The sequence below is a fragment of the Callorhinchus milii genome, unplaced genomic scaffold, assembly GCF_018977255.1.
Source record: "Callorhinchus milii isolate IMCB2004 unplaced genomic scaffold, IMCB_Cmil_1.0 Scaffold23, whole genome shotgun sequence".
In the NCBI taxonomy this organism is placed as follows: domain Eukaryota; kingdom Metazoa; phylum Chordata; class Chondrichthyes; order Chimaeriformes; family Callorhinchidae; genus Callorhinchus; species Callorhinchus milii.
In genome coordinates, this window is record NW_024704764.1 from 4,486,799 (window position 1) to 4,492,798 (window position 6,000).

Sequence of the window (6,000 nt, forward strand, 5' to 3'; positions counted from 1 at the left end):
TGTGTCCCTGTGTGTGTGTGTGTGTGTGTGGTGTGAGTGGGGCTGGGGTTTATATTAACGTGTGTTTCTGTGTGTCCCTGTGTGTGTGTGTGTGGTGTGAGTGTGAGCGGGGCTGGGGTTTATATTAACGTGTTTCTGTGTGTCCTTGTGTGTGTGTGTGGTGTGAGAGTGAGTGTGAGCGGGGCTGGGGATTATATTAACACGTGTGTTTCTGTGTGTCCCTGTGTGTGTGTGTGTGTGTGGTGTGAGTGTGAGCGGGGCTGGGGTTTATATTAACGTGTGTTTCTGTGTGTCCTTGTGTGTGTGTGTGTGTGTGTGGTGTGAGAGTGAGTGTGAGTGGGGCTGGGGTTTATATTAACGTGTGCTTCTGTGTGTCCCTGTGTGTGGTGTGAGAGTGAGTGTGAGCACACTCATGCTCTCTCACACTCTCCCACACTTTCTCACTCTCTCTCACACACTCTCTCTGACTCTCTCTCCCTCCCACACCCTCTCTCTCACACTCTCTCACACTCTCTCTCTCGCACACTCTCTCACACTTTTACTCTCACAAACACTCTCCCACTCTCCCACTCTCACATTCTCTCACATTCTCTCTCTCACACACACTTTCTCTCACACACATTCTCTCTCACTATCTCTCTTCCACACACGCTCTCTTTCCCTCTCTATCTCATTCTCTCTAACTGTCTCCCCACCATTCTTTCTCCCTCTCTCACGCTCACTCTCTCTCACACACTCTCTCACACTCTCTCTCCCACATTCTCTCTCTCACTGTCTCTCCCACACACTCACACACTCGCTCTCTCACACTCTCCCACATTCTTTCTCTCTCTCTCACACACTCTCTCTCCCTCTCTCTCTCACTCTCTCTCGCAATCTCTCTCTCTCTCACACACTCTCACTCACTCTGTCTATCACTCTCTCCCACACTCTCCCTCACACACTCTCTCTCACACTCCCTCTCTCACACTCTCTCACACTCTCTCTCACACTATCTCTCTCACAGTTGTCCACTCCCACACTCTCCCTCTCTCACGCTCTCTCTCAAACACTCACTGCCTCTCTCACGCTCACTGTCTCTCACATTCTCCCTCTCTCACACTCTCTCAAACACTCTCTCACAATCTTCTCTCGCACTCTCTCACCCTCTCTCTAACTCTCTCGACCCCATTCTCTCTCTCTCACACTCCTTCAAACTCTTAACTCTCTCCCACACTCTCACTCACTGTCTATCACGCGCTGCATCACTCTCACACACTCTCACTCTCTCACACTCACACACTCCCACACACTCTCATACGCACTCTCATACTCTCTCTCACACTCACACACTCCCTCACACTCTCACACACTCTTATACACACTCATATTCTCTCACACTCACACACTCTCACACTCTCCCTCTCTCACAGTTTCCTCTCTCACATTCTCACACACTCTCTCACACTCTCACACACTCTCATACACACTCATATTCTCTCACACTCACACACTCTCACACTCTCCCTCTCTCACAGTTTCCTCTCTCACATTCTCACACACTCTCTCACACTCTCACACTCTCTCACACACTTACTCTCACACTCTCTCACAGTCTCCCTCTCTCACACTCTCAGACTTTCTCTCACACACTCACACACACTCTCACACTCTCCTCTCGCACTCTCTCACCCTCTAACTCTCTCGACCCCATACTCTCTCTCTCACACTCTTATCACACACTCTCACACTCTCCCTCTCTCTCACACTCTCACACTCCCTCTCTCACAGTCCCTCTCTCACCCTCTCTCTCACACACTTTCACACTCCCTCTCACACAGTCCGTCTCTCACACTCTATCACTCACACTCTCTCACGCGCTCACGCTCACTCTCTCAAACACACTCACACTCTCACACTCTCCCTCTCTCACACTCTCTCACCCTCTCTCTAACTCTTTCGACACCATACTCTCTCTCTCACACTCTCCTTCAAACTCTATCTCTCTCCCACACTCACTCACTCTGTCTATCACGCTCTCCATCACTCTCACACACTCTCTCACACTCTCACACACTCTCACACTCACACTCTCATACTCACTCGTACTCTCTCACACTCACACTCTCCCTCTCTCACACACTCTCACACATTCTGTCACACTCTCCCTCTCTCGCAGTCTCCCTCTCTCACACTCTCTCTCACTCTCCCCTCTCACACTCTCCCTCTCTCACACACTCTCTCTCACACTCCCTCTCTCACGCTCTCTCACACACTCTCACACTCCCTCTCTCACGCTCTCTATCACTCTCACGCTCTCTCACGCTCACTCTCTCAAACACTCTCACACTCTCCCTCACTCTCACATTCTCTCTCACACTCTCACACTCTCTTATACACACTCTCATGCTCTCACACACTCACACTCTCCCTCTCTCACAGTCTCCCTCTCTCACACACACACTCTCACACTCTCACACTCACACACTCTCATACACACTCATACTCTCTCACTTTCACACTCTCTCACACTCTCCCATACACACTCTCATGCTCTCACACACTCACACTCTCCCCTCTCACACTCCCTTTCTCACACACTCTCTCACACTCCCTCTCTCAAGCTCACTCTCACATTCCCTCTCACACACTCCCGCTCTCATGCTCTCTATCACTCTCTGACACTCTCACGCTCTCTCTCTCACATTCACTCTCTCAAACACACTCTCTCTCACACTCTCTCTCACACTCTCCCTCTCCCACATTCTCTCACCCTCTCTCTAACTCTCTCGACCCCATACTCTCTCTCTCACACTCTCCTTCAAACTCTATCTCTCTCCCACACTCTCACTCACTCTGTCTCACGCTCACTCTCAAACACACACTTTCTCTCACACTCTCCCTCTCTCTCACACTCTCTCACGCACTCTCATACACATACTCTCTCACGCTCTCACATACTCTCACACTCTCCCTCTCAGTCTCCCTCTCTCACACTCTCACGCTCTCTCACATTCACTCTCTCTCAAACACACTCTCTCTCACACTCTCTCACACTCTCCCTCTCCCACACTCTCTCACACATTCTCATACACATACTCTCTCACGCTCTCACATACTCTCACACTCTCCCTCTCAGTCTCCCACTCTCAAGCTCTCTCACACACTCTCACACACTCTCATGCTCTCCCTCTCTCAGTCTCCCTCTCTCACACTCTCACACACACTCACACTCTCTCATACACACTCTCATACTCACTCACACTCACACACTCATATTCTCACACTCACACTCTCCCTCTCTCACAGTCTCCCTCTCACACTCTCTCACACACTCTCGCACTCTCACACACTCTCACACTCTCCCTCTCTCACAGTCTCCCTCTCTCACACTCACACACTCTCACACTCTCACACTCTCTCACACACTTTCTCCCACACTCTCTCACACACTTTCTCCCACACTCTCACTCACTCTGTCTATCACGCTCTCCATCAGTCTCTCACACACTCTCTCCCTCTCTCACACTCTCTCACACTCACTCATACACACTCTCACACACTCTCACACTCTACCTCTCTCAAAGTCTCCCTCTCTCACACACTCTCTCTCACACTCTCCCTCTCTCTTACACTCTCACAATCTCACACACTCTCACACTCTCCCTCTCAGTCTCCCTCACACTCTCTCTCACACACACTCACACTCCCTCTCTCACAGTCTCCCTCTCTCACACTCCCTCTCTCACAGTCCCTCTCACACACTCTCTCACACTCTCACACTCTACCTCTCACATTCTCTCTCACGCTCTCTCACGCTCACTCTCAAACACCCTCTCTCTCTCACACTCTCTCACCCTCTCTCTAACTCTCTCGACCCCATACTCTCTCACACTCTATCACACACTCTCTCACACTCTCCCTCTCTCACAGTCTCCCTCTCTCACACTCTCCCTCTCTCACAAACTCTCTCTCTCACATTCTCTCTCACACTCTCCCTCTCTCACAAACTCTCTCTCTCACATTCTCTCTCACACTCTCTCTCACACTCCCTCTCTCACACACTCTCTCTCCCTCTCACACACTCTCTCTCACTCTCACACTCCCTCTCTCATGCTCTCTATCACTCTCACACTCTCACACTCTCTCACGCTCACACTCACTCTCTCTCAAACACACTCTCACACTCTCTCACACTCCCTCTCTCACACTCTCCCTCTCTCACACACTCTCTCTCCCTCTCACACACTCTCTCTCACTCTCACACTCCCTCTCTCATGCTCTCTATCACTCTCACACTCTCACAATCTCTCACGCTCACACTCACTCTCTCTCAAACACACTCTCTCACACTCTCTCTCACACTCCCTCTCTCACACTCTCCCTCTCTCACACACTCTCTCTCCCTCTCACACACTCTCTCTCACTCTCACACTCCCTCTCTCATGCTCTCTATCACTCTCACACTCTCACAATCTCTCACGCTCTCTCTTTCACACTCTCATACTCTCTCTCTCACACTCCCTCTCTCATGCTCTCTATCACTCTCACACTCTCACGCTCTCTCTCTCACACTCTCTCTCAAACACACTCTCTCTCACACTCTCTCACCCTCTCTCTAACTCTCTCGATCCCATACTCTCTCTCTCACACTCTCCTTCAAACTCTATCTCTCTCCCACACTTTCACTCACTCTGTCTATCACGATCTCCATCACTCTCTCTCACACTCCCTCTCTCACAGTCCCTCTCACACACTCTCTCACTTTCTCACACTCTACCTCTCTCACATTCTCTCTCACGCTCTCTCACGCTCACTTTTAAACATTCTCTCTCTCTCACACTCTTTCACACTGTCTCACGCTCTCTCTCACGCTCTCTCAAACACCCTCTCTCTCTCTCTCTCTCTCTCTCTCTCTCACACACACTCTCCCTCTCTCACACTCTCACTCACTCTGTCTATCACGCTCTCCATCACTCACACACTCTGTCACTCTCTCACACTCTCTCACACACTCTCTCTCACACTCACACACTCTCTCATAAACACTCTCACCCTCTCTCACAGTCTCCCTCTCTCACACTCTCTCTCAGACTCTCTCTCACACACTCTCTCACACTCCCTCTCTCACAGTCCTTGTCACACACTCTCTCACACTCCCTCTCTCACAGTCCCTGTCACACACTGTCTCACACTCTCTCTCTCACTCACTCTCTCTCACACTCTCACACACTTTCTCTCACCCTCTCCCTCTCTCTCACACTCTCACACACTCTCACACTCTCCCTCTCTCACACTCTCCCTCTCTCACACTCTCACACTCTCTCTCTCACACTCTCTCTCACACTCTCACTCACGCTCTCTCTGAAACTCTCTCTCTCACACTCCCTCTCTCACACTCTCCCTCTCTCACACACTCTCTCCCTCTCACACACTCTCTCTCACTCTCACACTCCCTCTCTCATGCTCTCTATCACTCTCACACTTTCACACTCTCTAACGCTCTCTCTCACACTCACTCTCTCTCAAACACACTCTCTCTCACACTCTCTCTCACACTCCCTCTCACACTCTCCCTCTCTCACACACTCTCATACACATACTCTCTCACGCTCTCACATACTCTCACACTCTCCCTCTCAGTCTCCCTCTCTCACACTCTCACGCTCTCTCACATTCACTCTCTCTCAAACACACTCTCTCTCACACTCTCTCACACTCTCCCTCTCCCACACTCTCTCACACATTCTCATACACATACTCTCTCACGCTCTCACATACTCTCACACTCTCCCTCTCAGTCTCACACTCTCTAACGCTCTCTCTCACACTCACTCTCTCTCAAACACACTCTCTCTCACACTCTCTCTCACACTCCCTCTCACACTCTCCCTCTCTCACACACTCTCATACACATACTCTCTCACGCTCTCACATACTCTCACACTCTCCCTCTCAGTCTCCCTCTCTCACACTCTCACGCTCTCTCACATTCACTCTCTCTCAAACACACTCTCTCTC